The sequence below is a fragment of the Triturus cristatus genome, chromosome 1_1 (assembly GCF_964204655.1).
Source record: "Triturus cristatus chromosome 1_1, aTriCri1.1, whole genome shotgun sequence".
In the NCBI taxonomy this organism is placed as follows: Eukaryota; Metazoa; Chordata; class Amphibia; order Caudata; family Salamandridae; genus Triturus; species Triturus cristatus.
Genome location: NC_140579.1, coordinates 720,757,834 through 720,780,989, shown reverse-complemented (window position 1 = coordinate 720,780,989; position 23,156 = coordinate 720,757,834).

The following is a 23,156-nucleotide window of genomic DNA, read 5'->3' as shown; positions in this document are numbered from 1 at the left end:
TGGGCCCTTCCTCACCGCTGCCTCCTGCCTCCACTGCGGTGAGTAGGGCTCACAATTCAGAGCAACTCACGATTGCAGATGACACAGTCCAGTAGGCAACAGGCATTGCTACCAGTGCAGCCAGCCCGGACCACGCATCATCGCTGACTGCGCACACGCTAAGTGCTTCAAGTACCACTAACTCTGTGCAGCTCAAGTCAACGCCAGGTGGCTGTGGGCCCTTGATGTCTGCTGCCTCTGGCCTACAATGCGGTTAGCAGGGCTAACAATTCAAGATTAGTGCCGATGCAAATTGTGTAAGAGAGTATAATGGGTTAAGAAGACTGTACGCTCCCAATCTGTGCAACTCAAGTCAACGTCACGTGGCTGTGGGCCTTTGCTGACCGCTACCTCCGGCCTACACTGTGGAAGACCGGCGACACGTGGTGCCACTAACCCTGTTCAACATAAGTATGCGACACGTGGTGCCACTAACCCTGTTCAACACAAGCCGATCCCACATGTTGAAATGTGTCCTAAGTCCTGAATGGCAGTGACCCCAAGTCCGTGGCAGCGACCACAGCACCAGACACCCTTTGATCAGTGAGGCATATTTCCATATGCAAGGCCGGCGACAAGTGGTGCCACTAACCCTGTTCAACACAAGCCGATGCCACATGTGGAACTGTGTCCTGACTCCTGAATGGCAGTGACCCCAACTTCGTGGCAGCGACCACAGCACCAGACTTCCTTCAATTTTATTTGTTGTTGTTTTGTTTAAATAAAATGTTTTATATGTAAATCTATACATGACTAAGATTCTTGTTTGTCCAACCGCACAGGGACAATTCCGGGCCCAAGAAGGTTGTTGGGGGTATGGTAATACTGTGGGAAGAGGGTGTGTTACCTGCTGATGTGGGGAGAGGCAGCGTGAAAGGGGTATCTTTCACAGAAAGAACTCCGGTATGTTTTCAGAAATGCCTCGGACAGATGCCAGCTGATGGACTGAATCACAAAATGGCTTTTCAATGCTTATGTAGTGTGACTTATGAACAGTTCGCACCCAGGCTCACAGAGGGACAACTGCGGCCCGTCAGCTCGAATCACAGACGCAGTACTACGAGCCGTCTGTTCCCAAAGGAACAGCAGTGTAGTAGCTCACAGAGGTACAGGCACATCAGCATACTAGCTCTCAAAGGTAGGGAGCTGCGAGCCGACGGACTGGCTTCTAACGGCATAGCTGCGAAGTGGTGTTGTTGGGCAGAGGGAGCATGAAAGAGTTATCTCGCACAGACAGAGCTCCGATATATTAAATTGCCCCCGGGACCTTTCTTTTATATTTTCACTCGATGCAAGAAAGCGCGCTTTCTGGACCATGACCTTTCTCCCTACCAAATTTGGCGTAATTCCATTCAGCAGTTTGACCTGTAGCCTTGTCTAAAGTTTCCTATGGAAAATCCATTGAGAAAACACATTTTCACCCCCCCACATAGCTACCTGTCGCAGGCGTACTCGCTGTTGGTGTGCAGGTTAGTGGTCTAGTTGTCAACATGTCACGGCCACTCCCTGAGGGCAGGTTTGCACACACACTACACCAATCTGGCACATGCGTCACAGGCCATGTGACCATGCAAATATAATGCATCGACAATGTCACATACTTTATTGCCGGTGGTGACTGGATGGTGGATGCTCCACGGGTCTCAATCACAAAGAGTCCACAAAAAGTTGCGCAGAGGGTTAGTCGCACCCTGAGCTGTATGGCCGTCAGGGGCCTAATACCACGTGGCGCGGACTTGACTTGCACAGGGTTAGTGCCACCCAAAGCTGATGTGGCCATCAGTGACCTACCACCACGTGGCATGGACTTGAGTTGCACAGGGTTAGTGCCGCCCGAACATAATGTGGCCATCAGGGGCCTACTACCACGTGGTGCGGACTTGACTTGCACTGGGTTAGTGCCACCCGAAGCTGATGTGGCCATCAGGGGCTTACCAACACGTGGCATGGACTTGAGTTGCACAGGGTTAGTCGCACCCTAAGTTGTATGGCCATCAGCGGCCTACCACCACGTGGCGCTGACTTGCGTTGCACAGGGTTAGCGGCACCAAAAGCTGATGTGGTCTCTGCCATTGATGATTCAGGACTCAGCGACATGTGTGGGATCTGCTGAGCCGTGGCGCGGGTCCACATAATGTGCACCAAGCCATGGTGGCAGGACTGGGCCCTGGAGCTTTCACGGGCATGTGGAGTGCCCACTGACAGACACTCCGGTGGCAGCAAGTAATTATTTGGTCATGGATGCGCAGGGGCGGCAGTGTCTCTCTCTCTCTCTCTCTCTCTCTCTCTCACTTCCCTCTCTTCACTCTCTCTCTCACTCTCTTCCTTCCTTTCCTTCTATGTCTCTCACCCTCTCTCCTTTCTCCCTTTCTCACTCCCTTTCTTTCCTTCCCTCTCTTTTTCTCTCTGGCTTTTTTTTCCTTCTCTATTTCTCTGTGTCTCACTCCTTTGATATGCGCTTTACACACGTCCTTATTTTGTGTTTTATTTTCCAGGCTGTGTCGTAGACATTGATGGACCCGACAGGAGTCTTCCACCTTGTTGTTTTGTGTTGAGTTTGTTAAATTTAGTTTATCCTCTATATGTACGTAAACAGAAAAATAAAGTTTGAAAAAAAAAATCAATAAAGTTTTTGGTTGTTACTTAAGTGCTGTGTGACTCTTTTTCGTTCTTATTACTGTTATTTGATGGTGTCCACCTTGGTGTTAAATTTTGGGGCAGTTATCACGGGAATACTGGTGATGTCTGCAGTTTGCACCAGCTTCTGAATAGTGTGTTAGATTTATTTCAACTTTAGTTGCATTAAAGTGCTGATAATGAGATGCAGAGTAGGTGTTCCCATGCAAAAACACACAAGGTGCACCTTTGCGATTGATTCTAAATACTAAAATCCTGTATTGAATTGCACTGTGGTAGTGGGTGCATGAACAGTGTACACACAAAATCAATGAAGAAATCTCAATGTATTTATATTGATTGGGAATAGTGGGTCAGGTGCTGGAGCTTGATGGGATACACTGCCCAGTTTGTTTATTTTTCTGTACACGAAAAAAACCACATCACAACTTTGACAACGAAAGGCAAAAACTGCGATGCAAAACAAATTCCGGCGATAAGCCGCGTTAGCACCAGGGATTTTACACCTGCTTTCTGCTGGAGTTCAGCAGGACATCTACCTGCAGCACGAAAAGGAACACAGCTAAGAGAGACACCTTAACACCCACAGGTGCCATAGAGTCAATGAGCATGATACACAGATACCCATGAGATCCACAACACTCATCGCAACAACCCCACGACTGCCAACGCCCCCCGAATCTGCATCTGAGCAAGTGCGTCCGTGTGGTCATTGTGTTAACATGATGGGCACAGGCCCTGCAACATCACAGTGTGCTGTCTTCAGCAGACGTTACCATGTCACCTCAGCATTGGCAGTGAGCATGGACATGTAGCTACGCACGCATCCTCCTGCATGCACAAGCGGCGTGTGCTGGTCCAGCGTACACAGGTCAGCGCAGGGGTGTGCCTATCCGGCAAGGGGAACGGGGTGTCTTGGACATGTCCGTGTGCAAGAAGCACGGTAAGTGTGTCTCTGTGTTCTGGTGTGGCCGCCACAAGGGCCGCAGCAGTTGATGTTGTAAAGTGGCATGCACCACCTCCAAATGGCAGTGTCACGGTGTGATTGGAATGCCGCAGGACATGCACGAATAGGCATTACAATGGTGTGCCGTAGGAGTGCATGGGATACAACAACGCAGCGCACAAAAGTGTTGGGGCTCGAGGAAGGGAGGAGCAGCTGTTTGGCAACGTAACACACAGTGAACCCGCCCATGTGCCACGTGCTGGGCATCTCATCCATGATGACCAGGGTCGCAGACATCCCACAACACCCACGACCTGCCTTTGTACACATCCTGTATGAATGCAGCTGGAGAAGTTACTGTAGGGATGAAAGGTTCTTTGTCTGAGCTATCTTGCGCTAAAACATCTGCTGCTCTGAGAAGGAACTTGCAAGTGGCCAGCCCCCCCTGAAAGATACGATAATATTTGCATCCATCTCCCACACTACGCACTGCCCGATTTGAGAACAACGAGTACACATCCCACACTCAAAAGTCCTTCATTGTAGTTAGCGTGCATGAAATGGCCTTCACACGTACTCCCACCACACCCCTGCCCTGCACCCATTGCACACATACCCAGCTCATTGCACCAAGCTCTGCCATTTCATCCACAAGACTGGCACACGGCAAGCCAGTGCAGCTACAAGCAGAGCCACTGATGCAATGGCAGGGCATCCTGAACACATGGTCGACTCCATTCACGTCTACCTATACCTTGCGCGTCTGCTGCATGTCCTGGGTGCACTGCCTTTGGCAGTGCTGCAGATCACTTACCGGCTGAGCTTCCGCATTGCGGACATCACTTGCGGTCAACCTGTTTTGCAATATCGTACATGCCTATCCGAGTGGTGCATGGAGGTGTGCCTCTCCAACATGTGGGTAGCTGACATGGATTACAATGGGTGTGTGCGCCCACTGTTGGCCCACGACCAGGAGTGTCATGGTGATGCCCGTTTATGGCATGCATGGATGTTTGGCATGCATGTTGGGAACTGGGCCTGGGAGATTGCACATGTCGTACTATGCAGTGAGCAAATTGACCCACTTCCCGATTCTGCTTTGGTGCACATTGGGTATCGGGGTTGGAGCCAGCACATCTGTCCCGGTCAGCTGATGGATTACGTCGACGACATGTCAAATATTGTGGCCAACCATCACTCATTAGAGATAGCGGCTTACGCAGCTGCATTTCATGGACGAGTGACAAGATACCTCAAACACGACTCGATGTGCCACCTTCCACGTGTTCTGCCGAATCATTGCACATTGTGCATCTGGTCACATGTCCCAAGACGGCAGTGGACATGGCTGCATTGGCGTCGACTCATGTCCGAGGCACGGACAACCAACGCTGCTTGACACTGACGTGTGTTGGTGATGGACTACCCCGAGGTGAACATGGACGTTTTCCTAAGTTCCTTATTCTGGCATGCTGCTGCATATGTCTGTATATTGTGGCACTACTCTTGGCTGTACTGACACACACTTTTTTTTATAAAGTTTCCACATTTTCACTTGTATCCAAATGTGTTGTGTCTTCATTTGTATGCCAATGTGTGTGTCACGGACTCTCTGGCTGCCTGCCATACGTGAATTGCTACCCCTTCCGGACTGTGGGTTTGTACTTATGCATTCTCATGTGCCTGTTTCGTACTGACACTTTTGGACGTTTATCCACCACAGGCGAGTGAATTTGTGTCCTGTGTTAGATTGTGCGAATGCTTGTGCTTGGACAACATTGTGTTGGATGTTGGTGTGCTCTGCTTCCTATGTGTGTGTGCTGCATTGTGTGTGAGATGTTCCTTCATGTGAGATTTTGTTCACCCTTCTCCCTTTTAGGCAGTGTGGTTTTCACTTCTGTGCTTGTTCAGTGGTGTGATATTGGAGGGTTGTGTGACTTGTGCTCCTTGTTGGTGTGTTTAATTTTGGCCATGGTTTGTCTGTAGTTGTGCTGTACTTAATGGTGCATGTGTGCCATTGTGCCCATCTCACCCTTTCCCTCCACTCCCTGCTTGTTCCTCTTCCTGGTGCTGTTGTGTCTATAATTTTGTTGCTCTACATATAAATACATGTAAAGAACAAATAAGAATAGTTCCTTGATTCTTTTAGATTGCAAAACTTCTCTCTATTGGCTGTTTTTGAATTTTCCATATAAACAGTTTTTTAAATATTCAAGGACACTTAGAAGTCAGAAGTGCAACGTATTCTATCAACACACTTTCTAGAACATTCTACAACACGTGCAGGTTAAAAGTTCATCAATTTTTTAAACAGCAGGTGTGGTTGAGTTGACCAAATGTTATCCTATGATATGTACTCCACGTTTAAACTGCTTTTTCTTAACCAATCACAAAGATGCTTTTCCACAAAACGAATGTGCACCCTTCTTTTAAAAAACAATTCTTTTCATCTCTCAATCAGTTATTGTTTTGAATGAGAAAAAAAAGTAGTTCCCCACCTTTAAACATATCTCTTATTCTACGAACGGAATGCATGAGCTACAGACATCTATCCATACTTCCCAGCCATATCTTCAAAATGCTAGTGTGGATCGTAGGACATAGCTATGTTTTCTGGTGCAAGAGGTATACACAACAGAGACGTATTGACTTAGACCTAGGTTTACAAAATGTGGACATTAAATGTTTTGGACAGAGAGGATTGAAGTGGCACCAATTGTTGCCTTTGGTTAAAACCTGTTTGCATCACCAACACCCTGACCTCATGATTGTGCACTGTGGTGGTAGCGACCTAGGCACATTGACTGGTGTAGGTTTGGAAATGCTAATGAAAGACACCTTTCGACAATTGATGTTGCTTTTGCCTCAAACTGTCTTTGTATATTCCAATATATGCCAAAGACAGAAGTGGAAATGGTCAAACCAATTTTGCCCTCAGATTGAAAAATCTAGGAAGAATGTCAACAAAGCTGTGTCTGCATACCTCAGAGACCATAGAATGGGGTCGATCTACAACAACAACATACGTTTTGATATGGCTGATATCTACAGAAGTGATGGAGTACACTTCACAGATCAGGGAAATCGAGTTTTTCTGAATAACCAGAAGCTGTGCATCCGCACTTATATGTAGCTCCAACTAATAAACACAAGGACTCTTTTTAGAGCTGCCTTAAATTCCCAATATCGGTTCACAGTGACAGCTGCCATCCGGCTAGCACAGGGAGAGCTTTGGGCCGTCGGGCAGGCTCGCAGAGGGAGAGCTGTGGCCCGTCGGCTCGGCTTGCACAGGGAGAGCTATGGGCCGTCGGCCCACAAACGCACACCAGCATGCTGGCTCGCAGAGGGAGAGCTCGGATCTAACTCACAAAGGGACACCAACGGGCCAAGGGCCCTGCTAGCAGAGACACACCTATCACCTAACGGACTGGATCGCATATGTACAGCTAGGGACACGACGGCTCGCAGAGGCAGACCTGCGAACAGGTACTGGTACTGTTTTATGCTTTAGGGTAGTACAGTTGTGTTTGTGTACTGTAGGGGGTTCGTGCTGGAGGTAGCGTTTTAGTGTTTAAGGTAGTGCAGTGGTGTTTGGGTAGTGTAAGAATCGTGCTGGAGGTAGTGTTTTAGAGTTTACGACAATGCAGTAATGTTTGGGTAGTATAAGGGGTCATGCTGGGAGTACTGTTTTGGGGTTTAGGGTAGTGCAGTGGTGTTTGTGTAGTGTAGAAGGTCATGCTGGCAGTAGTGTTTTAGGGTTTACGGCAGTGCAGTGCTGTTTGGGTAGTGTAGGGGGTCATGCTGGGAGTAGTGTTTAAGGGTTTACAGCAGTGCAATTGTGTTTGTGTAGTGTAGTGGGTCGTGCTGGGAGTAGTGTTTTAGGATTTAGGGTAGCACAGTCATGTTTGTGTAGTGTGGGAAGTCATGCAGCGAGTACTGTTTTAGGATTTAGAGTAGTGCAGTGGTGTTTGTGTACTGTTTGGGAGTTCATACTGGGGGTAGCGTTTTAGGGTTTAAGGTAGTGCAGTGGTGTTTGGGTAGTGTAAGAATCGTGCTGGAGGTAGTGTTTTAGAGTTTACGAAAATGCAGTGGTGTTTGGGTAGTGTAAGGGGTCGTCCTCGGAGTAGTGTTTTAGTGTTTATGGTACTGCAGTGGTGTTTGTGTACTGTAGGGGGTCGTGCTGGGGTAGACTTTTAGGGTTTAGGGTAGAACAGTGGTGTTTGAGTAGTGTAGGGGGTCATGCTGGGGGTTGTGGTTTAGGGTTTAGGGTAGTGCAGTGGTGTTTGTGTAGTGTAGGGGGTCATGTTGGGAGTAGTGTTTTAGGGTTTAGGGTAGTCTAGTGGTGTTTGGGTAGTGTAAGGGGTTGTGCTGGGGATAGTGTTTTAGGATTTAGGGTACTGCAGTGGTGTTTGCGTAGTGTAGGGGGTCCTGCTAGGGGTAGTGTTTTAGGGTTTATGACAATGCAGTGGTGTTTGGGTTGTGTAGGGGGTTGTGCTGGGGTAGTATTTTAGGGTTTAGGGTAGTGCAGTGGTGTTTGGGTAGGGGGTCATGCTGGGGGTAGATTTAGGGTTTAGGGTAGTGCAGTGGTGTTTGGGTACTGTAGGGGATCATGCTGGGGTAGTGTTTTAGAGTTTACGACAGTGCAGTGGTCTTTGGGTAGTGTAGGGGATCGTACCAACAGACTGACTCACAGAGCTCCGAGCCGACGGACGGGCTTCTAAAGGCATAGCCGCAACCTGGTGATATGAAGAAAGGCAGCATGAAAGGCATATCTCACAGAGATGCCAGTGTTGCCTGGCAGAGGTAAAACTATGAACCCGATGGCTTCTACACGGAGAGATGCGAGCTGACAGAGTAAATCACAAAATGGCTGCCATCACTTCCAGGTTTCAACCATTCACAGCCAATAAGCCGCAAGCTGGTGCTTGTAACCCTTCAGCCAATTACATGTCAGAAATCTCAAATATCGATATCTGTAAAATGTGATATTTCTCAAAAACTACTGAACGGATTTACACCATTTAAACAAAAGCGTGATTTCTGGACCATCACCTTTCTCCCTGTCAAATTTCAGCAGTTTCACCTGTAGTTTTCTGTAATGTTTTGTATGAAAATTGCATGGAGAAAACATGTTTTAGGACCCTATTTTTTCTCAGTCCCTCCTACACCATTCACCCCCAAACTTTCAATATAAGAGCTAATCAAAAAAAGAGAAACTTTTTGGATGATTTCATAAAGATTCATCAGACGACGCCAAAGTTACAAGCACATAGAAGGCTCCAGAAGGGGGGCCGCGTAACCCCCCTCCCAACATGAGTGAAGCCCCGGGGCTTCGTGGACCCCAGCGCACGCCCGCAACCCCTGCGAGCCCCTGCTATTATTTTTTAACAAATACCCCTGGAACCTAGTCCACCCAACGGCCTCATCAAAATGAAATGTGAGAACCCGTGACCCCAGTGCAAATTTTTGCCGATTTTTTATTTTTTTTAAATGATTTTTTGGACCCTGGGGGACCTTCTGGGACGCCCTGAGCAGGCCTTGGGGGTCAGGGTTTTTCTACCCTGCCCCCTTCTCTTGTTTTATACCTTTGTTTCTCCGTTTTTGGATGACTCGCTTCTACTGAGCCACAAGATGGCTGCCAACACTTCCTGGTTTGGACTGCTAGCAGCCAATCACAGTGAAGCGACCTAGGCTCCGCCAAGATATCGAAACTTTTATTTTTCTAATTTCTCAGCAACTACTGAACGGATTTACACCATTTTTAAAAAAAGGTCACTTTCTGACCCAAGCACTACCTTTCTGCCAAATTTGGAGTAATCCCGTTCAATAGTTTCGGCTGTAGCCTTGCACAAAGTTTCCAATGGAAAATTGATTTATTGACTCTTATTTTTTGAATTTCTCAAAAACTACTGAACGGATTTACACCCTTTAAAAAAAAAGGTCGCTTTCTGAACCAAGCTCTTCCTTTTTGCCAAATTTTGGGTAATTCCGTTCAGCGGTTCGGGCTGTAGCTCGTCACACAATTTCCTATGGAAATTAACATGGAGAAAACAAGTTTTGGGACCCCCCTTTTTTCTCAGCCCCCGCTTGACGAATCACCCCCAAACTTTCAGGATAGGAGCTGACCTGGATACTTTTTTGGGGGAGATTTCAGGAAGATTCCTCTAACGATGCCAACGTTATCAGTAAATAAAAAAATGCTTTTCCTATGGAAACTAGGTTCTAACTATAACCACCTACTGGCGACCGCCAGTAGGTAATATATATATATTTTTATATATATATATATATATATATATATTTTTTTTTATATATATATATATATATATATATATATATATATAAGTATATATATATGTTAGACCTGGCATCTTTGGCGTGGTTACCCCTGACTTTTTTGCCTCTACCTCCCGTATTTTTGATGCTATGCTGGATTTCGTTTTTGTTGGTTTAGATGCTTTGGGCACTTTGCCACTGCTGATCAGTGTCAAAGTGCAAGTGCTCCCTTGGTAAATTGTTATATTGATTGGTTATCCATGATTGGTATATTTGTTTCACCTGTCAGCCCCTAGAGAAGTGCACTGGATGTGCCAGGGCTGGTGATTCAAATGCTACTAGTGGGCCTGCAGCACTGATTGTGCCACCCACAGGAGTAGCGCTAAAATGATGTCTTAGGCCTGCTTGCAGTGCCTATGTGCAGTCCAGGACTGCCATGTCGACCTGGCCAGTGCAACCACTGACCAGGCCTTATCCTTCCCTTTCTGTACATGTCAGGCATCCCTATGGTGGCCCTAGGTACCCCCCTGGGCTGGGTGCAGCGTATCTGAAAGGTAGGGCATATACTGAGGTGTGTAACATGCCCTGGTAGTGAATTACAGCCATTTTCGTTTTTCACTGCTGAGAGGCTATCTTGCCCATAGGACAGAATGGGGGAGGCTGTTTACATGCCTATCTTCCCTTAAAGGCAAGATAGAAAATCCAAGTTTGGTATCTTTGTGTTCAGAATTTAATTATACATCTTTTTAGCAAGATGGTTTTTAAATTCACTGTGTGAGAATAGCACTTTTTAGAAAGTAGCTATTCTCCTGTTTAACCTTCCTGTGTGCCTGTGTGCAGATTGGCTGACTGGTGTCATGTGATGGGCTAGGTGGCTCCAGGAGTCTGGATGAGTCAGCAGCAGGGTGAATAGGGAGATCTGCTCTAAATGGGTGGGAGGAGTAGCCACTGGGTTTGAGTAGGGCTGCCTCTACCAACACAATGCTGGCTCCACCCCCTGCTGGCCAGGCTGAGGACTCTGCCTCTTCCAGCGCAAAGAAGGCTGCACCTCCTGCTGAGCGTCTAACGACCCTGCCCCTCACTCTGAAAGGAACCAGGTGCTCCAGGGCAGAGAACACCTAGGAACCGGTTTGAGCAGGGGAATCCCCCCACTGGAACAAAGAGAGACAAAGACTTGGAGGGGTATAAGAAGAGGACCCCAGACACCTAAACTTTAGATCACTGTAGAACTAAGAAGGAACCTCTGCCAAGGAGAAATCTGGAAGAAACTGAAGAGGAGAAGACTGCCTGCTTGCTGTTTTGCTTTGCTGCCAAGTAGAGGGGAAGGACTTTGCTGTGTCCCCTTCTTGGGCCTGAGAAGAGCTGGCTCCCTGTTAAGGACTTCACCACCAGCTCCCCTGGAACTCTGCTGAGGGAGTTCTGACCTGCCTTGGAGTGCTTGCCTAGTCTTGGGGCCTCAGGAGGTCGTTTTGCTGTGTTTGGGAGCTGGAAAGTAGAAGCGTGAAAAAGAGTAACTGGTACCCAACGCATCATCCGATTGCGAGTCGCAAGAACGAGAGTGCGAGGAGAATTTCATTGCGGCGTCATCGCAGCACCCAGAGTCCCCACATCGCCGAGTACGTCGAGCATCGTTCCGGTGTGTGAAGATTCCTGACGCTGCGAGGGTCGCCGCAGAACCAGTTTGCGGGCCGCACCACTGCCGGTGCGTGAAAGTATCCAGTCGCTGCGTGTGTCGACGCAGAGTCCCGTCCCGTGACGCATCGAGGGTTGCGGCGCCAGAAGTCAACGCCGCGCACCGCGACGCATCGAGGGTTGTAGCGCCAGAAGTCAGCGCTGCGCTGCGCATCGCGCCGCATCGAAGATTGTCGCATCGTACCTGGCGTGAAGCTTCCCCCTAAGAAACCTAAGCAACGAAAGCCAAAGTCATCGCATCCTCCCCCTACAGATCGGAGCCGGCGCATTCACCTCTGCTGCGTGAAGCAGGGCTGCTGCAAAGCCTCCCCAAGGTCTCAGGAGTATCGCATCGCCTTTGCCATCTTCCTTGTTATAGCTTTTGGGAACCTTAACGCAACTACAGGTACTGTTGGGCACGAGAGTGTCGCATTTTGTGCATTGAGAGTCGCATTGTGCAGGACACTGACTTTTACATCCTGGAGTACTTTCTGCAAACTCTTGAACTATCTTTAAAGTAACCTTTTAATTTGTATGTTGGTTTGTCTGTAGTATTTGGTCTTTTGAAGTTTTTAGTAAAGATACCTTATTTTTCTAAAACTGGTGTGGAATAAATCTGTGGTGTTTTCACTGTGTTACTGTGAGTGTTGGTACAAATACTTTACACATTGCCTTTGATATCCTAGACTGCTCAGGCCAAGCTACCTAGAGGGTGAGCAGGGGTTATCTTAATAGTGTATCCCCCTTTCCCTGACTAGAAGCAAGGGCCCCTACTTGGACAGTGGTACCTACCCTGCCAACTAGAGACCCCCAAATCTAACATTGGTGGTCAGCGGTGAGGATTGAACTTGTATTTGTACTTGACCCACAGTAATTGGTGTACATCACTAGTTTAAGTGCAGACCAATACGCAACCACATACTGTATTTTTGATTCTATTTTTGAGTAACTCTTCAAGAGCATCAAGTCTCAGGTGGCAACAAGTGAGAGGGCAGAATTTGAGTTTTCCATTGAGGATCTGTATTCGTACAAAGTTGAGGAGCTCAAGCAATTCTGCAAAGACCTTGATTGTCCTGTGAAAAGCGGATCTAGAAAGGATGTGCTACAAAGAGTCTTGAAGGCCTGGTGGGAGGCCCAAGAGGAAGATGATGCAGATGAAGAGAATGGTTTTGTTCCCCAAGACCTGCCCGTGGGCAGACCAGTCTCAAGGGCTGGCAGCTCCCATTCTAGTAGGGGTCTCACTTCAGAGGAGTTGGAGGAGAATCAAAGCGTGAGAAACCATGAATTGGAAATAATGAAAATGAAAATGAAGCAATTGGAAGTAGAGAAGGAAAAGGCGGCGGAGGAGAGCAAGAATGCCCGTGCCTTGGAAGAGAAGAAATTGCTTCTGGCTCATGAAGTGAGCATGAGAGAACTGGATATCAAGGCCAAGCAGGCGGAGTCTGGTTCCAATGGTGGCAGCGCACAGCCATTGCAGGGGGGTAAAGTATATATCCCCAAGGATCTGGTACAAAATTATAATAGGAGTGAGGATATCTATGCCTGGTTTACCTCATATGAAATAGCGTTGAGAATGAATGGTGTGCCTGAACAGCATTGGGGGGCGGGCCTGTGGAAACATTTTGAGGCTTCTGGGAGGAGTGCTCTAGAGCCCTTAGAATTAGCAGGTGCCATGACCTATCCAATATGAAGGAGGCTCTATGTCTCAGGTATGGACTTACTCCAGAACAGTATAGACTGCAGTTTAGGAACTCCAAGAAGAAAGAGTCTGAGACTTGGATGGAGTGTGTGAATCTGTATTCGCGGGCACTGGAAGGTTAGATGAAGGGCAGCAAGGTAACTGATTATAAGGGGTTGTTACATTTAATTAGTTGGGAGCACTTGAGTAGTCTATGTGTTCCAGAGCTGCGCCAGCATCTTTTAGACAGCAAGCTGACGGACCCCATTGAGCTTGCTAAGGAGGCGGCCCACCTGACCAGTACCAGGGTCCACAGAGGAATTGTGGGTACCATAGCCAAAGGTGGGCAGGGTCCCCAGCAGAAGAGTGGGGGGGACAAGGGTAACCAAAAGGAGTTCTCACAAGGGTCCCAAAACAGTTCCCAGGGCAACCAGTCCCAGCCCCCCAAGTCAAAACCCAAACCAACCTGGCCCCCTAAGGGCAGGTCGGATAACAGGGGTCCCATTAAGTGTTATCACTGTCAGGAATTGGGTCACAAATCCCATGTGTGTCCCAAGAAATCACAGGCACCCTCTGGTGCTCCAACACTGGGTATAGCTAGTGTAGCTTTTGGGGGGGATATAATTTCTAGTGATTTGGAGGGATTAGCAGTTATAGCCCTTGTCTCTTTAGGAGACACAGAGATGGTCCAGGAAACCCCTGTCCCTGATAACATTAAGAAGTACAGGCAGTGGGTGACCATCAATGGGAAGAGGGTGGAGGCTCTCAGGGACACTGGAGCCAGTGTGACTACGGTCAGGTGTCAGTGGGTCCCTGAGTAGCTGATCATTCCCGATGTACTTCACCCTGTAGTGTCAGCTGACAACTCCGTGCGCCTTTGCAAGGTAGCACATGTTCCCTTTGAGTGTGGGGGGGTCTCAGGTCCTCTCAGAGTTGTTGTGAGTCAATCCATGCCAGTAGACTGTCTGCTAGGTAATGAGCTGGAGAGTTCCCCATGGAGGGAGGTGGAACGCCAGGCTCATTTGGAGATGTTGGGTTTGCCTGAGTGGGTCTGTGTGACCACTCGGTACATGGCAGCCAGACAGGGATGTGAAGCAGACCTGGAGCCTGAAACAGTGGCCCAGGTCCCTGCCAGAAAGAGGAAGGGCAAGGGGCGTGGTGCGTCCACCCCCGCTGTTCCCACGGTCCAGGAAGGAGCAGACCCTGAGCGGGATGCCCTGGAGCCTACAGGGGAACAGGTAGCTGAGCTGGGAGACATACCTGAGCTGACCCATTGGCAGTAAGAGGGTGGTCCCTCCAGAGAGGAGTTCTGCCGAGCGCAGAAGACATGCCCTACTGTTGAAGGTCTGTGGCACCAGGCTGCAGACCAGGCAGCAGGTGCTGATCCAAAGAACTTCTTTCTCTACTGGGAGAATGACTTGTTGAACAGTGAGCCTAGGTTTGCTGAGCCCAGTGGATCACATACCCTGGTGGTACCCGCAGGGTTCAGAGACTTCCTACTGGGTCGGACTCACGACGTGCCTCTTGCAGGACATCTCGGGCAGGACAAGACCCGACAAAGGCATGCCACCCACTTTTACTGGCCCGGGATGAAGTCGGACGTTGGTTCCTTTTGTAAATCATGCCAGACTTGCCAGGCAAGTGGCAAGGCTGGAGGGAAGTGCAAAGGCCCTCTCCAGCCTTTTCCTGTAGTGAGCACCCCTTTCGAGCGGGTGGGGATAGATATTGTGGGGCCACTGGACCCCAGGACAGCCTTGGGCAACAGGTTCATCCTGGTCCTGGTGGATCATGCCACCCGGTACCCGGAGGCTATCCCTCTCAGGACAACCACAGCCCCGATGGTGGGCCGTGCATTGATGGTGATCTTTTCCCGTGTGGGTTACCCCAGAGAGGTGGTATCTGACAGGGGTACCAACTTCATCTCCAGGTATATGAAGTCTCTGTGGGAGGAGTGTGGGGTAACTTATAAGTTCACCACTCCTTACCACCCTCAAGGAAATGGGTTGGTTGAAAGGTTCAACCGGACCCTGAAAGGCATGATCATGGGGCTGACAGAGCCCATGAGACGGAAGTGGGACGTCTTTTTGCCATGCCTATTATTTGCCTACAGGGTGGTACCACAAAAGTCTCTAGGGTTCAGTCCCTTTGAGCTTTTGTACGGGCACCCTGTTAGAGGACCTCTCAGTCTGGTGAAGGAGGGTTGGGAGAAATCCCCTGGGAAAACCCCCCAGGATGTGTTCAGCTATGTGCTGGCCATCCGCAACCAGACACAGCGCTTCAGGACCATCGCTCAGGCGAACCTGGAAGCCAGCCAGGATGAGATGAAGAGATGGTATGACCAGCATACCACTCTGGTGGAATTTCAACCTGGGCAGATGGTGTGGGTGATGGCGCCAGTGGAGCCTTGCGCTCTCCAAGACAAGTGGACTGGGCCATATGAGGTGGTGGAGCGCAAGAGTGAAGTGACCTACCTGGTCAACTTGCGGTCTCCCAGGAACCCCATGTGGGTCCTACATGTGAACCGCCTCAAACCCCATTTTGAGAGGTCTGAAATAACAATGCTACTTACTACAGATGCAGGGATGGAGGAGGCTAGCGATCCTATTCCTGACCTCCTGGAAGCTAAGGAGCAAGATGGGTCAGTGGAGAAGTGTGGCTCAATGATTAGAGCGGCAGACCCTGATGCAGAGGTCTATCCCGGGACCAGGGTTCAATTCCCTGCCTCGGCGGGTCTTGGGCTCAAAAATTCCACGGACCTGATAATTCTCGCCTCGGTGCCATTCCAATCATGGAGTCCCACTCTGCAACTCTGGGCAATAGCTTGCTTAATCTCCACAACGGCCCCCACAACTCTAAGGATGCCTGGCCTCCACCTTGGGGGTGCCCAAGAGTGGACGCCTCACAGGGGAAGCCAGGATGGGTTCCACAGCGGTATTCTTACAAGAACCTTGAGACCCTTGCGGGTGAGTAGTGCGCTATACAAGTATCAATTTACAATTTACAGTGGATGGAGTGGTCCTCTCGCCCACCCTGACCCCAGAACAGCAGAGGGACTGTCACCATGTGTTGGGTTAGTTTGCATCTCTGTTCTCCCTGACCCCCGGTATCACCAACTGGTGTGTCCTTGATGTGGACACGGGAGATAGCATGCCTGTGAAACTAAAGTTTTACCAGGTGGCTGACAAGTTCAGGGCCAGCATCAAGAAGGAGGTTTCTAAGATGTTGGAACTAGGGGTGATTGAGCCCTCCAGCAGCCCCTGGGCTAGCCCAGTGGTACTTGTACCAAAAGCTGCTGCGCCAGGTGCCACTCCAGAACTTAGGTTTTGGGTGGACTACCGTGGGCTCAATGCGGTTACGAAGACTGACGCACACCCCATCCCCAGTGCTGATGAGCTTGTGGATCGGTTGGGAGCTGCCAACTACCTCAGTACGTTTGATTTAACTTCTGGGTACTGGCAGATTGCCTTAACTGATGGGGCCAAGGAGAGGTCTGCGTTTTCAACACCAGAGGGGCACTTCCAGTTCCGTGTCATGCCCTTTGGGTTGAAGAACGCCCTGCCACATCCCAGAGACTGGTCAACCAGGTACTGTCCGGGCTGGAGCAATTCAGCGCCGCATATCTGGATGACATTGCTGTGTTCAGCTCCACTTGGGAAGAACACTTGCAACACCTCTGCGCAGTGTTGAAGGCTCTGCACAGTGCAGGCCTCACTATCAAGGCCAGTAAGTGCCAGATAGGGCAGGGTTCGGTGGTGTATTTGGGACACCAGGTAGGAAGCGTCCAGGTGGCGCCCCTACAAGCCAAGATAGATACCATCCGGGCTTGGGAAACCCCCAAGACCCAGACAGAGGTGAGAGCCTTCTTAGGACTCACCGGGTACTATCGCCGTTTTGTCAAGGGGTATGGCACCATTGTTGCTCCCTTGACAGAACTAACTTCCAAGAAGTTACCCAAGAAAGTGATTTGGACCAGTGCCTGCCAAGAAGCTTTTGATGCCCTGAAGGAGGCCATGTGTACAGCACCTGTTCTCAAGGCGCCTGACTTCTCCAAGGAATTCATAGTGCAGACAGACGCTTCTGAGCATGGAGTGGGAGCAGTGCTCTCACAACTAAATGATGAGGACTTGGACCAACCTGTAGCTTTCCTTAGCAGGAGGCTACTTCCCAGGGAACAGAGGTGGAGTGCGATTGAGAGGGAAGCTTTTGCTGTGGTCTGGGATCTGAAGAAGCTGAGGCCCTACTTGTTTGGGACTCACTTCCGGGTTCAGACGGACCACAGGCCCCTCAGATGGTTAATGCAAATGAGGGGTGAAAACCCAAAGCTGTTGAGGTGGTCCATCTCCCTACAGGGAATGGACTTTACGGTGGAACACCGTCCTGGTACAGAACACGCCAACGCTGATGGTCTGTCCAGGTTTTTCCGCCTTAGTGATGAGAACTCCCAAGAGGGTGGGTAGTTCTCCCCACTTTCAGCTGGAGGGGACACGTGTTAGACCTGGCATCTTTGGCGTGGTTACCCCTGACTTTTTTTCCTCTACCTCCTGTATTTTAGATGCTATGCTGGATTTCATTTTTGCTGGTTTAGATGCTTTGGGCACCATGCCACTGCTGATCAGTGTCAAAGTGCAAGTGCTCCCTTGGTAAATTGTTATATTGATTGGTTATCCATGATTGGTATATTTGTTTCACCTGTCAGCCCCTAGTAAAGTGCACTGGATGTGCCAGGGCTGGTGATTCAAATGCTACTAGTGGGTCTGCAGCACTGATTGTGCCACCCACAGGAGTAGCGCTAAAATGATGTCTTAGGCCTGCTTGCAGTGCCTATGTGCAGTCCAGGACTGCCATGTCGACCTGGCCAGTGCAACCACTGACCAGGCCTTATCCTTCCATTTCTGTACATGTCAGGCATCCCTATGGTGGCCCTAGGTACCCCCCTGGGCTGGTTGCAGTGTATCTGAAAGGTAGGGCATGTACTGAGGTGTGTAACATGCCCTGGTAGTGAATTACAGCCATTTTCGTTTTTCACTGCTGAGAGGCTATCTTGCCCATAGGACAGAATGGGGGAGGCTGTTTACATGCCTATCTTCCCCTAAAGGCAAGATAGAAAATCCAAGTTTGGTATCTTTGTGTTCAGAATTTAATTATACATCTTTTTAGCAAGATGGTTTTTAAATTCACTGTGTGAGAAAAGCACTTTTTAGAAAGTAGCTATTCTCCTGTTTAACCTTCCTGTGTGCCTGTATGCAGATTGGCTGACTGGTGTCATGTGATGGGCTAGGTGGCTCCAGGAGTCTGGATGAGTCAGCAGCAGGGTGAATAGGGAGATATGCTCTAAATGGGTGGGAGGAGTAGCCCCTGGGTTTGAGTAGGGCTGCCTCTGCCAGCACAATGCTGGCTCCACCCCCTGCTGGCCAGGCTGAGGACTCTGCCTCTTCCAGCGCAAAGAAGGCTCCACCTCCTGCTGAGCGTCTAACGACCCTGCCCCATCACTCTGAAAGGAACCAGGTGCTCCAGGGCAGAGCACACCTAGGAACCGGTTTGAGCAGGGGAATCCCCCCACTGGAACAAAGAGAGACAAAGACTTGGAGGGGAATAAGAAGAGGACCCCAGACACCTAAACTTTAGATCACTGTGGAACTAAGAAGGAACCTCTGCCAAGGAGAAAGCTGGAAGAAACTGAAGAGGAGAAGACTGCCTGCTTGCTGTTTTGCTTTGCTGCCAAGGAGAGGGGAAGGACTTTGCTGTCTCCCCTTCTTTTGATTCTGATCTCCAAGGGCCTGAGAAGAGCTGGCTCCCTGTTAAGAAGTCCCAGGAACAAAAGGACTTCACCACCAGCTCCCCTGGAACTCTGCTGAGGGAGTTCTGACCTGCCTTGGAGTGCTTGCCTAGTCTTGGGGCCTCAGGAGGTAGTTTTGCTGTGTTTGGGAGCTGGAAAGTAGAAGCGTGAAAAAGAGTAACTGGTACCCAACGCATCATCCGATTGCGAGTCGCAAGAACGAGAGTGCGAGGAGAATTTCATTGCTGCGTCATCGCAGCACCCAGAGTCCCCACATCGCCGAGTGCGTCGAGCATCGTTCCAGTGTGTGAAGATTCCTGACGTTGCGAGAGTCGCCGCAGAACCAGTTTGCGGGCTGCACCACTGCCGGTGCGTGAAAGTATCCAGTCGCTGCGTGTGTCGACGCAGAGTCCCGTCCCGTGACGCATCGAGGGTTGCGGCGCCAGAAGTCAACGCCGCGCACCGCGACGCATCGAGGGTTGTAGCGCCAGAAGTCAGCGCTGCGCTGCGCATCGCGCCGCATCGAAGACTGTCGCATCATACCTGTGCGTAAAGCTTCCCCCTAAGAAACCTATGCAATGAAAGCCAAAGTCATCGCATCCTCCCCCTACAGATCGGAGCCGGCGCATTCACCTCTGCTGCGTGAAGCAGGGCTGCTGCAAAGCCTCCCCAAGGTCTCAGGAGTATCGCATCGCCTTTGCCATCTTCCTTGTTATAGCTTTTGGGAACCTTAACGCAACTACAGGTACTGTTGGGCACGAGAGTGTCGCATTTTGTGCATTGAGAGTCGCATTGTGCAGGACACTGACTTTTACATCCTGGAGTACTTTCTGCAAACTCTTGAACTATCTTTAAAGTAACCTTTTAATTTGTATGTTGGTTTGTCTGTAGTATTTGGTCTTGTGAAGTTTTTAGTAAAGATACCTTATTTTTCTAAAACTGGTGTGGAATAAATCTGTGGTGTTTTCACTGTGTTACTGTGAGTGTTGGTACAAATACTTTACACATTGCCTTTGATATCCTAGACTGCTCAGGCCAAGCTACCTAGAGGGTGAGCAGGGGTTATCTTAACAGTGTATCCCCCTTTCCCTGACTAGAAGCAAGGGCCCCTACTTGGACAGTGGTACCTACTCTGCCAACTAGAGTCCCCAGATCTAACATTGGTGGTCAGCGGTGAGGATTGAACTTGTATTTGTACTTGACCCACAGTAATTGGTGTACATCACTAGTTTAAGTGCAGACCAATACGCAACCACATACTGTATTTTTGATTCTATTTTTGAGTAACTCTTCAAGAGCATCAAGTCTCAGGTGGCAACAAGTGAGAGGGCAGAATTTGAGTTTTCCCTTGAGGATCTGTATTCGTACAAAGTTGAGGAGCTCAAGCAATTCTGCAAAGACCTTGGTTGTCCTGTGAAAAGCGGATCTAGAAAGGATGTGCTACAAAGAGTCTTGAAGGCCTGGTGGGAGGCCCAAGAGGAAGATGATGCAGATGAAGAGAATGGTTTTGTTCCCCAAGATCTGCCCGTGGGCAGACCAGTCTCAAGGGCTGGCAGCTCCCATTCTAGTAGGGGTCTCACTCCAGAGGAGTTGGAGGAGAATCAAAGGGTGAGAAACCATGAATTGGAAATAATGAAAATGAAAATGAAGCAATTGGAAGTAGAGAAGGAAAAGGCGGCGGAGGAGAGCAAGAATGCCCGTGCCTTGGAAGAGAAGAAATTGCTTCTGGCTCATGAAGTGAGCATGAGAGAACTGGATATCAAGGCCAAGCAGGCGGAGCCTGGTTCCAATGGTGGCAGCGCACAGCCATTGCAGGGGGGTAAAGTATATATCCCCAAGGATCTGGTACAAAATTATAATAGGAGTGAGGATATCTATGCCTGGTTTACCTCATATGAAATAGCGTTGAGAATGAATGGTGTGCCTGAACAGCATTGGGGGGCGGGCCTGTGGAAACATTTTGAGGCTTCTGGGAGGAGTGCTCTAGAGCCCTTAGAATTAGCAGGTGCCATGACCTATCCCAATATGAAGGAGGCCCTATGTCTCAGGTATGGACTTACTCCAGAACAGTATAGACTGTAGTTTAGGAACTCCAAGAAGAAAGAGTCTGAGACTTGGATGGAGTGTGTGAATCTGTACTCGCGGGCACTGGAAGGTTGGATGAAGGGCAGCAAGGTAACTGATTATAAGGGGTTGTTACATTTAATTAGTTGGGAGCACTTGAGTAGTCTATGTGTTCCAGAGCTGCGCCAGCATCTTTTAGACAGCAAGCTGACGGACCACATTGAGCTTGCTAAGGAGGCGGCCCGCCTGACCAGTACCAGGGTCCACAGAGGAATTGTGGGTACCATAGCCAAAGGTGGGCAGGGTCCCCAGCAGAAGAGTGGGGGGGACAAGGGTAACCAAAAGGAGTTCTCACAAGGGTCCCAAAACAGTTCCCAGGGCAACCAGTCCCAGCCCCCCAAGTCAAAACCCAAACCAACCTGGCCCCCTAAGGGTAGGTCGGATAACAGGGGTCCCATTAAGTGTTATCACTGTCAGGAATTGGGTCACAAATCCCATGTGTGTCCCAAGAAATCCCAGGCACCCTCTGGTGCTCCAACACTGGGTATAGCTAGTGTAGCTTTTGGGGGGGATATAATTTCTAGTGATTTGGAGGGATTAGCAGTTATGGCCCTTGTCTCTTTAGGAGACACAGAGAAGGTCCAGGAAACCCCTGTCCCTGATAACACTAAGAAGTACAGGCAGTGGGTGACCATCAATGGGAAGAGGGTGGAGGCTCTCAGGGACACTGGAGCCAGTGTGACTACGGTCAGGTGTCAGTGGGTCCCTGAGTAGCTGATCATTCCCGATGTACTTCACCCTGTAGTGTCAGCTGACAACTCCGCGCGCCTTTGCAAGGTAGCACATGTTCCCTTTGAGTGTGGGGGGGTCTCAGGTCCTCTCAGAGTTGTTGTGAGTCAATCCATGCCAGTAGACTGTCTGCTAGGTAATGAGCTGGAGAGTTCCCCATGGAGGGAGGTGGAACGCCAGGCTCATTTGGAGATGTTGGGTTTGCCTGAGTGGGTCTGTGTGACCACTCGGTCCATGGCAGCCAGACAGGGATGTGAAGCAGACCTGGAGCCTGAAACAGTGGCCCAGGTCCCTGCCAGAAAGAGGAAGGGCAAGGGGCGTGGTGCGTCCACCCCCGCTGTTCCCACGGTCCAGGAAGGAGCAGACCCTGAGTGGGATGCCCTGGAGCCTACAGGGGAACAGGTAGCTGAGCTGGGAGACATACCTGAGCTGACCCATTGGCAGTAAGAGGGTGGTCCCTCCAGAGAGGAGTTCTGCCGAGCGCAGAAGACATGCCCTACTGTTGAAGGTCTGCGGCACCAGGCTGCAGACCAGGCAGCAGGTGCTGATCCAAAGAACTTCTTTCTCTACTGGGAGAATGACTTGTTGAACAGTGAGCCTAGGTTTGCTGAGCCCAGTGGATCACGTACCCTGGTGGTACCCACAGGGTTCACAGACTTCCTACTGGGTCGGACTCACGACGTGCCTCTTGCAGGACATCTCGGGCAGGACAAGACCCGACAAAGGCATGCCACCCACTTTTACTGGCCCGGGATGAAGTCGGACGTTGGTTCCTTTTGTAAATCATGCCAGACTTGCCAGGCAAGTGGCAAGGCTGGAGGGAAGTGCAAAGGCCCTCTCCAGCCTTTTACTGTAGTGAGCACCCCTTCCGAGCGGGTGGGGATAGATATTGTGGGGCCACTGGACCCCAGGACAGCCTTGGGCAACAGGTTCATCCTGGTCCTGGTGGACCATGCCACCCGGTACCCGGAGGCTATCCCTCGCAGGACAACCACAGCCCCGATGGTGGGCCGTGCATTGATGGTGATCTTTTCCCGTGTGGGTTACCCCAGAGAGGTGGTATCTGACCGGGGTACCAACTTCATCTCCAGGTATATGAAGTCTCTGTGGGAGGAGTGTGGGGTAACTTATAAGTTCACCACTCCTTACCACCCTCAAGGAAATGGGTTGGTTGAAAGGTTCAACCGGACCCTGAAAGGCATGATCATGGGGCTGACAGAGCCCATGAGACGGAAGTGGGACGTCTTTTTGCCATGCCTATTATTTGCCTACAGGGTGGT